This window comes from Alligator sinensis, unplaced genomic scaffold (genome assembly GCF_000455745.1).
Source record: "Alligator sinensis unplaced genomic scaffold, ASM45574v1 scaffold593_1, whole genome shotgun sequence".
NCBI lineage: Eukaryota > Metazoa > Chordata > Crocodylia > Alligatoridae > Alligator > Alligator sinensis.
Genome location: NW_005842415.1, coordinates 431,185 through 441,410, shown reverse-complemented (window position 1 = coordinate 441,410; position 10,226 = coordinate 431,185).

Below are 10,226 nucleotides of genomic sequence, written 5' to 3'. Positions count from 1 at the left end.
CTTCTTGCCACGCTGGGCAGTTTTTGCTACTGCTGCCCACCCAGAGCTTGCACGCTGGGCAGCACAGAGGTGGCGGTGGCAGCCTCATCGCAGCCTACCGCAGCATGAGCTCTGGGCGGGCAGCAAACGCTGCCCAGCGTGGCAAGCAGGCGGGGGCCACAGCTGCTGCCAGCATGGCGCAGCCCTGACGGGTGAGCCTGGAGCCACACAGAGCCCAAGCTGGCAGTGGCTGTGGGTTACAAGCTGGTGCTGAGTGTGGAGGAAAAGTGGCCCTGCACCTGCCCTGCAGCCGTCACCCCGCACTGCAGCCGCTCACAGGCGCTGGGCTGACTGTGCCTGCTCAGGACAGCCCCACACAGGTTGTGAGTGGCTGCAGCAAGGAGCACTAGCCACGGGGCAAATGAGAGGCTGCTTTTCCCCGCACTCTGCACCAGCTCCTTCCCTGCTCTTCCTCCCACCCCTTACCTGAGGTTCCTGCGCTGGGGCAGCCACATGGTCCCAGGCCAGAAGCCCCTGCTGGGACTTCCAGCTGGGGGGCTGGGCAGACCCTGCTGTTGTAGGAGCCCACCAAGGATTCCCCTGGGTCCTACTGCTCCTGGTTCCTGTCATTTTTGACAGGAACCAATGACAGATAAATTTTAATCTTCAATTTTTTTTTAGGGGCCCCACAGACCAGATAGAATGGCCTCATAGGCTGGATCCAGCCCGTGGGCCATATTTTGCCCACCTCTGATCTAGCTGAATAGGCATTAAGCAAAATCATACCCCAAATGCCATGGTATATTTTCTATAAATACATTTCCTGGAGCTCCTCCAGTGAAATCCTTATTGATCTCCCAGTTCTGTAGCTCCCTTGTAAGACTTGAATACAGTTTGTTCCATTTTGCTCCAGTAAAAATTTAGTATCAGAAGATATTTCTGATCACTTTCAGGATCTAAGTTCAGGAATTCATTCAAGTTACTTCAGATTAAATTTAGAGGTTATTCAATTGTGAAACTCAGTAGTCATCTTATTTAATTGTTAGAGGTCCTTATAGCCCTAGGATGTTCAACATGTTAAGTTCAAGGCTCACATTCTATAATTTTACACACTTTATCCCCTGCCGCCTCCCCTTTCTGTCATTAAACAAATTGCTTGAAGGTAGGCAGCCTACTCCTGAGGAAAAACTAGAAGCAAACAAAACTTTCCACTGAATTCTTCTACTAGGAGCATATAAGATTTTAGGATCTCAGATCTTTACATTTAAATGCATCTTTACTTATTAATTACCATATGTACTGAAATACAAGAGGATGTTTTTCCCCCAAGTTGGCATGGGGAAAAAAAGCCCATTATGGGAGGACGCTTAGGGCACCTGCCACTTTAAGAGGTCAGGCAGCCTGTAAAGCAGCCTGCAGGTGGGGGCAGGGCTAATTATGGAGTCATCTGACTCAGAAAGAGGTCTCATACCGGGTATAAGTGCAGGTTTATATGGATCCTTTGTGAGAGGTATCCTTTAGCTTTAGACTAATATCATGTATAACTTGTACTATATGTAAGTGGATGCATCTACATGTGCGCTTTAATGCACAATGGTCTACTTTACTGTGTATTAAAGCATCACATAAAAAGCCATGTGATTATACTAATGCACAGTAAAATAGGCTACGGTGCATTAAGCATCACTTTAAAAACATGCACATTTTTTACTGTGCATTAAGGCAGCTTAATGAGCATTTCTTTAGAACCTCACATTGGAGGTACAAAATTTAATGTGCATTACAAAGTGCCTTAATGCACATGTTGACACACCCAGTCGGCACCAAAGTGCTGCTCAGAAGTGTGTTTATGGAGTACCTAAAACTTGCAGCAGTTTCAAAGAAAAAGAAAGGTAACATGCATCAATTCTGGATGAATTAACTGTATGGATACCATATGCAACTTGCTACAGCCCTCTTTACTTTCAAGGTTATTCTTTTCAATTTTGCTCATGCCCTCTTGAACTCTCTCTTCAAAGTTCTTTTCAACTTTCCTTTATGGTACTTGTTGACTATCGGTCTCGTGCCGGTATTTAGCCTTAGATGGAGTTTACCACCCGCTTTGGGCTGCATTCCCAAGCAACCCGACTCTGAGAAGACCCGGTCCCGGCGCGCTGGGGGCCACTACCGGCCTCACACCGTACACGGGCTGTGCCTTGATCAGAAGGACTTGGGACCCCCGAAAGCAGCACTGGGGAGTGGGTCTTCTCTACGCCACATTTCCCGCGCCCCACCGCGGGACGGGGATTCGGCGCTGGGCTCTTCCCTGTTCACTCGCCGTTACTGAGGGAATCCTGGTTAGTTTCTTTTCCTCCGCTGACTAATATGCTTAAATTCAGTGGGTCGCCACGTCTGATCTGAGGTTGCAGTCAGATGGGAGGGCCCGGGCGTGGGGGAGGGCCGAGAGGGACGGGGACTGGCCCGGCCTCTTGGTGCGCTGTGCACGCACGTGTCAGCCCTGCCTGCCGCGGGCGAGCACACTGGCCCCGGAGGAGGCCCGACAGAAAGGAGCTGGGGAGAACGGCCCTGAGATGGAGGAGCGGCCGCGGACGGATATCGGGGCCTAATAATAAAAGGAGGAAAGGGCTGCCAGGGGAAAAAGTTGGGGGGAAGCAGAGAGCAAAGGGACTATTTGATCCCCTCCCACCCCCTGACTTATTTTGCTTGATGTAGTAGTGGGAGAGGGAAGAATTCAAGGCAAACCTCCTGCAGACCCTACCCTCCTTTGGCCTTGTCTCCTCTGATGTAATGGATAAGAACTCATGCATGTGCTCATGACTAAAGGGTTGAAGATCCTAGAATGGGTGGCCGATTGACCCTTGATGATAGTATGACCCAGATAAATTTATTAAGCATGAGCAGTTACCCACAGGTTACATAACCTTGTGGCGGGAAAGTTTCAAGTAGCCTCTAAGGTGTGAAGACTCCTGATTGGTTGAATCATGACTGATGTGTTTGCATTGGAGGTGCTCAACTGAATTGTATATGGTGGTGAGATATGTTGGTGTTACACATGAAGGTGCGAATAGGTCAGAGTATGGTGCTGTAAAGCCACCTGCAGAAGTGGTTCCTAACCACATCAAGCCCAGAGATCTTCACTGCCTGCAGTACTGTCTGGAGAGGGTAACATATAGCCCTTCCTTGTTCTTGAGGTCCTGAATATTCTGTGGAGAAAAGGGTTAAAAATCCTCATCAGTCTAGTGAGATGTGTCAGAGCAGTCTCACTGTGACAGGGCCTATACCTGTTATACTGACACTGTGGTTTAAAGAGCGTAATTGCCTCTTGGATTTATGTCACAGTCTGTATATATGTGTGTACATTATTTTGTGTAATCATTCATGCTGGGTGGTATTGTTTGTTGGTGGTTATATTTTATTCAATACAGCTCTGGTGTTTGATCTTATTGGAGCTGCAGTGTGTTTATTCCAGCCTTCAGGTGGAGTGAGGCTGAAAGTCAATGCCTGAAGGGTTTAACCCTTAAATCCACCACATTTGTTATTATTAAAGAAGCCCCAAGGTATTTTTTATTTAGAGAAGGGATTACCTAGAAAAGCTGGTGTACAAGTCCAAGGGGCCAGATGGGATGCTAAGGGAGTTGGCTGATGTGACTGCAGAGCCATCATCTTTAAAAACTCATGGTGATCAGGAGAGATCCTGGATGGTTGGAAAAGAGCAAACATAGTGCCCGTATTTAAGAAATGTGAAAATCCAGGGAACTAGAGACCAGCCAGCCTCACTTCAGTCCCTGGAAAAATCATGGAGTACATCCTCAAGGAATCCATTTCTAAGCACTTGGAGGAGAAAAAGGTGATTAAGAACAGTCAGCATGGATTCACCAGGAGCAAGTCATGCCTGACCAACCTGACTGCCTTCTATGATGAGATGGCTAGCTCTGTGGATGCAGGGAGGCTGGTGGATGTGGTATACCTTGATTTTAGCAAGGCTTTTGATATGGTCTCCCACAACATTCTTGCAGGCAAGCTAAGGAAGTATGGGTTAGATGAATGGACTGTAAAGTGGATAGAAAATTGTCTGGAGCATCAGGCTCAGAGAGTAGTAATCAATGGTTCCATGTCTAGTGGGCAGCTGGTATCAAGTAACGTGCCCAAGGGGTTGGTTCTGGGGCCAGTTTTGTTCAATGTCTTCATCAGCAACCTAGAAGATGGCATAGAGTATACCCTCAGCAAGTTTGCAGATGAAGTAGTAGATATGAAAGATGGTAGGGCTAGGACTCAGAGTGAGCTAGACAAATTGGAGGATCGGGCCAAAAGCAATCTCACGATGTTCAACAAGGACAAGTGCAAAGTCCTGCACTTAGGACAGAATAATCCCATGCACCAGTACAGGCTGGGGGATGACTGGCTGGGGAGCAGCTGTGCAGAAAAGGGCCTGGGAGGTTACAGTGGACAATAAGCATACTCATAAGCTGAATATGAGGCAACTGTGTGCCCTTGTTGCCAAGAAGGCTAAAGGCATGCTGGGCAGCTTTGGTAGGAGTGTTGCCAGCATATCAAGGGAAGTGATTATTGCCCTCTATTCAGCATTGGTGAGGCCACATCTGGAGTACTGTGTTCAGTTTTAGGCCCCCTGCTACAGAAAGGATGTGGACAAATTGGATAGAGTCCAGCAGAGGGTGACAAAAATGGTGAGGGGGTTGGGGGACATGACTTCTGAGGAAAGGCTGAGGGAACTGGGCTTATTTAGTCTAGAGAAGAGGAGACTGAGAGGGGACTTAATAGCAGCCTTCAACTACCTGAAGTAGGGTTCAAAAGAGAATGGAGCTAGACTGTTCTCAGTGGTGGCAGATGACACAACAAAGAACAACAGTCTCAAGTTGCAGCAAAGGAAGTTTAGGTTAGATATTAGGAAGAATTTTCTTACTAGGAGGGTGGTAAAATACTGATTACCCAGAGAGGTGGTGGAATCTCCATCCTTGGAGGGTTTCAAGACCAGACTGGACAAAGCTTTGGTTGGGATGATCTGGTCTGGGATGGTCCTGCTTTGAACTATGACCTGCTGAGGTCCCTTCCAACCCTAACTTTCTATGATTCTAAAGCCTAACAACCCTTCATCACAATTGTTGATCAGGTCTTCGCTCCAATAATTGGATTCTATACCTGGAAAATTAGAACAAACTTATAATTTTTCCGTATAGAGAATCTCACTGAGGGGTTGTCCTATAATCAGGAACCTCTTCCATTCAAGTAAATATGGTACATGAGGCATTTCAAAAGCCAAGATACTAGAGTCTCAACAGATAATCCTGAAATTAGAAATAGGAAATATTTATGTTTTCCTGTATCCAGCCTAAAAGAAACAGATGCTGTAGAACTTGAGTGACAGCCAGGAATTGTCTGGAATCCTTTCTATAAGCATCTGTTCAAGGGTCTAATACAACTAAACTAGATTTGCTATACTTGCACCTATTAAGTGTTTGAGAACTTAACTTCCACAGGATTCTTGTATTCAAGCTACACAAGTATAAAAATTATATGCATCTCGTCTGACAATATAGACGATCCAGGGGATGTTAACTGGACTGGTGATCCATTAATAGAGCAGTGTTCTACCACAGAATAATCTACGTCTGCCACAAAGGCATGACTCCCTGTTTCAAGGTTAGAAGAAATGGGGAAAGCTGGATCAGCTGCATGCTGGGAGTAGAGTGTTATCAGACCAAAACTGTCTACAGTGATCTTTCTGTTCACGTCCCGAGAAATGTTCATGATGTACCTTGTAAGGCTGTGTGTGTGTGTGTGTGTGTGTGTATAAGTACATACATGAGGATATCAACATATGAGGATATCAACATATTTATATATATATATATATATAGAGAGAGAGAGAGAGAGAGAGAGTTTGACTTTTTGGTGATCCTGCGGCCAGCAAGTAGTGGAAAGTGGTGGGCCATGTGAAAACCTAGAGTGCCATGTGAAGTTCACCTGAGTGCCCTGTGTTACCCGAGTGCCATGCTCAAAAACAACGTTCCCACCTGAGGACTATGTGCAGCCTAGGTTGACACTACTGCATCGTTGACATTGTGACAGGAGATTTAGTCCTGGCTCATCCTATTTTATCCCCAGTTGCACTAGCTTATAGTCTCCTGAGGTAAATATAACCCCTTCCTCCCTTTTACTGTTATATGTCTGAGAGTCTTGCATGTACCCCTGTATATAATAATGTAAATAATAGAAATTAAAGTACTGTCACAGTATAATCAGTTGTTTAAAATAGTGTAATAGATTTTGCAGTTTTCCACTTGTCATTGTTGTGCTTAATAAACTGTCTTTGTTCGTTCCAGTTTAAATTTGTGTTTCAGAAGTGTGCTGTCTAATTATATCTGGGTCCTTTCCAGAGCTGTCTGAGCACCTAGTTCAGTGGTTCCCAACCTTTTTATTCTGTGCCCTGCTGCTGGGAGCAGAGTGCAGCGGCGGTCGCAGGTATGGCCTGGGGGCAGGGACGGGGAAGCTCCTGGCACACAGCATGGCTCATCTTTTCTGTGTGGTACTGCTGGCATTGCCCACACAACCCTCATTTGGGTCGTGGCCCAGGGTTGGGAACCGTTGATCTAGTTGATAGATGCTGAAGCTTGGACTGTGCTCATTAACCCTCACCCACTGAACTACCAGTTGGCTGGTGACTTTATTTGCCTAAATTCTAAGTTCAGCCAACATATCAACAGAGCAGCTTCCATTTGACCTCCTTTCATGGGACTATGATGTCCTTATGGCAGGTCTTTCTTCCATTCTCATGTATGTTCTTAAATGGCACACATCACTATTGTATCTAAGCAAGATCCAGTAGAAAACTGGATATAGAGACTAGTATCTGTCACCTGAGGTTTCCTCTCTGTTCTGACTGAGATTTGCAAAGAAGCCTAAGGGAGTTAACTCCATAGGAACATTTCTTTGAAAATCTGAGTCTCATTTGCTACCTTTAAGGCAGAATTGCATGTGCAGTTTAATGAATTGTCCTTAGGGCAGAAAAAGTTGAAGATAGAAATGTGCTTTGCAATCTCAACACAGTGTAATGAGGTCTGTGGGAGCTCTTAGTTCCTGAAAGGGATTTTTCTGCTGGCAGCTGCCAGCTCCCAAGAAACCCTTGTACACTGCACAAATAAGTTTATATTTTCTGGTAGATGATACAGTTGTTCCTAAGGCTCAAGAATGCTGATCGTAGCCAAAATCCAAGAGGGTTATGAGGTCTTTTTTCCTGGGCCCAGAACATGACACGTAAGGATGGATGCCTTTTATTAAATGTGATTTTTGTAGGCAGAACTAGTGGAAAAACTAGAGCAATGCAGTCATCTTCTAAGAGTAACCTGGGCAACTGAAGGGCGGTTCTACTATGTTCTGCCACAGCTGCAGTGATTTTAGGACTGATGTTGCCCAAACCAATTGTACTTCCACAATCCAAACAGGAGATGGCAGACATACATAGCTTGGCCAAATTATAATCCACAATGATGAGACTCAGTCTCCTATTCAAGCAATGATATTAGAAGTTTCTTAGGGCCTTGTTACACATTACCCTTGGGCTACACTATGTGGTGCATAATATTGAGCAGCGTTAATGTTAGATAGAGCTTAGAGCAGTCGCACATTGGCTAAGTACAGAGGTTCAAAAAGCCCATGGCAAAATTGATTCAATCTGAACAGGTTTTCCTAAACTGCGTATAGTAAATCAATAACAAACTGAACTGACGTGTAGGGTTCAAGTGGCCAAGACAGGCAGAAGCCTGCATTGACCCAGGCCAGGACCCTGGAGGTGCTCATGTGTGCCACCCCTCATGGCCACGCTGCCTAAGGCTGGTGAACCCAGCTCAATGGCACTGCAGGCCTGGCTGGCCACTGGACACAAACTTGCCATCAGCGGCAGGGCAGGTAGAGCCAGCAGACAATCGCCTCCTAGCCCCCAACTCCTCCCCAGTCCCTACCTCTAAGAATGCATCCCCCACCTGGCACCAGCCCCCCCAGCTGGGGTGTGGTACAAAATTCCCACTGGGGGGCTTTGTGCTCACATGAAGCCTGGAGCTGGGCTGGGATTGCCTTAGCCCCACCACCTGCTCAGCTGTCTGCCTCAGAGAAGCAGAAGGGCAGGGGGTGGGAACACCCCCTCCACTCGCCTGGCACCCCCCTTCAGCCAGGGTCTGCCAGGCACAGGTGTGGGGAGGGGGGGTGGAAGGGAAGGCTCCACTGGAAGAGCTCCACTGGGGCGCTCTTTGCCCTGCTGCAGCTCAGAGCTGGCTGGGATCACCCCCACCCTGCTCTCCTGTCAGTCATCCATTCAGAGGCACTGGTTGCATAGGGTTCTGTGACGGCCTAGCTGGCAGTGACTTAAACCAGGGGTTTTGAAAGGGCAAAAGATGATTGGAGGACTTGGGATTCCCTTTCCTCACCAATCAGGCCCCAAAGACTCACCCTCCGTGTCCCCTGATTGGCCCCTTGGGTCCCCTGGAGGGGGATAAAAGGGGCAGCACGGCTGATTCAGGGGAGACCAGTGAGGGACCACAAGGAAGGAGCTTCAAAGAGCTGGCAAGAGCTGGGCCAGCAGGGCGGGAGCAGTTGCCCCAGAAGAGCCTGAAGAAGTGGGAACTGCAGGCAGCAGTTAGACCCTCTCAGCGCGGCATGCGGCCGGCAGGAGAGGCTCTCCACTGGGCTCCAGGATCCCCTACAAGAGGCTGTGGCCAGCAGGAGAGGCTCCCCAGATCTAGCAGGGATCTGAGCAGCGACCTGAGAGGTTCCCAGCTCTGCTTCCAGCTCCTCCAATCAGAGGCCAGGCAGCTCGATGTGGGGCCGAGGCTCTGGGAAGGTCAAGACCCCTAGCAGCCAGGAGCAGTGCTAGTACTGCTCCAGGCTGCTAGGGGTCTTGACCTTCCCAGAGCCTCGGCCTCACATCAAGCTGCCTGGCCTCGGATGGTGGCTGTGTGGTAAAGTTTCTGTCTACTAGATGGGAGATCTGCATTCAAGTCCCAGCTGGGGTGCGTGAAGTAAAAGGGAGAAATCCTTGTTGCAGTGGAAAAGCATCATTGTGTTTTCCCTCTTTCCCCCTCTCCAGGTACCTAGGCCCTATATTCCTTGTTATTTGACATTTTGTATTTTGTGCCTTTTATATTTCACCAACCAGTATTGTTTGTTCTGCTGTTTGTATTTTATATTTTGTTAACCCTGTCTTTTGTTAATGATTGTACGTGTCTAACCTTTGTTGAATCCTGCCCCCTCTGGGCGTTGTAGTGTCCCCTATACCCCCTGTTATGTTCCCAGTACTGTTCTTTCATTAAAAGGTATATGGTTAAGACCCCATTTTGGTCTGGCTCTGCTCTATAGGAGGAGGAAAGTCCCTACAGCTCCCACAGCGCTTGTGCACCTGCTCTGATCCCTTCAATTGGAGAGGGGGTACCTCTTGGAGTACTGCCCAGGTTACAGTTGCATCCTTGGTCACCTTATCTCTGCAGAGCAGCCCTACCTTACTGTCACATAGTTTCATAGATTCATAGATGTTAGGGTCGGAAGGGACCTCAATAGATCATCGAGTCCGACCCCCTGCATAGGCAAGAAAGAGTGCTGGGTTTAGATGACCCCAGCTAGATGCCTATCTAACCTCCTCTTGAAGACCCCCATGATGAACTTATAGGCAGCCACAAGGTCACCTCTCACTCATATGGTTAAGCCTGCAAGCCCTTAACCATACGAGTGGCCCTTCTCTGGACCCTCTCCAGGTTATCCACATACCTCTTGAAGTGCGGCGCACAAAATTGCATGCAGTATTCCAACTGCGGTCTGACCAGCGCCCGATAGAGGGGAAGTATCACCTCCTTGGTTCTATTCATCATGCATCTGCTGATGCACGATAAAGTGCCATTGGCTTTCCTGATGACTTCTTCACACTGACGACTCATGTTCATCTTGGAGTCCACTAGGACTCCAAGATCCCTTTCTGCTTCCGTGCCACTGAGCAGGTCATTTCCTAGGCAGTAGGTATGCTGGACATTTTTCTTCCCTAGGTGCGGCACTTTGCATTTCTCCTTGTTGAATTGCATTCTGTTGTTTTCTGCCCATATGTCCAACCTGTCCAGGTCTGCTTGTAGTTGTTCCCTGCCCTCCGGCATGGCCACTTCTCCGCACAGTTTTGTGTCATCCGCAAACTTGGACAGAGTACACTTCACTCCCTCGTCCAAGTCGCTGATGAAGACATTGAAGAGTATCGG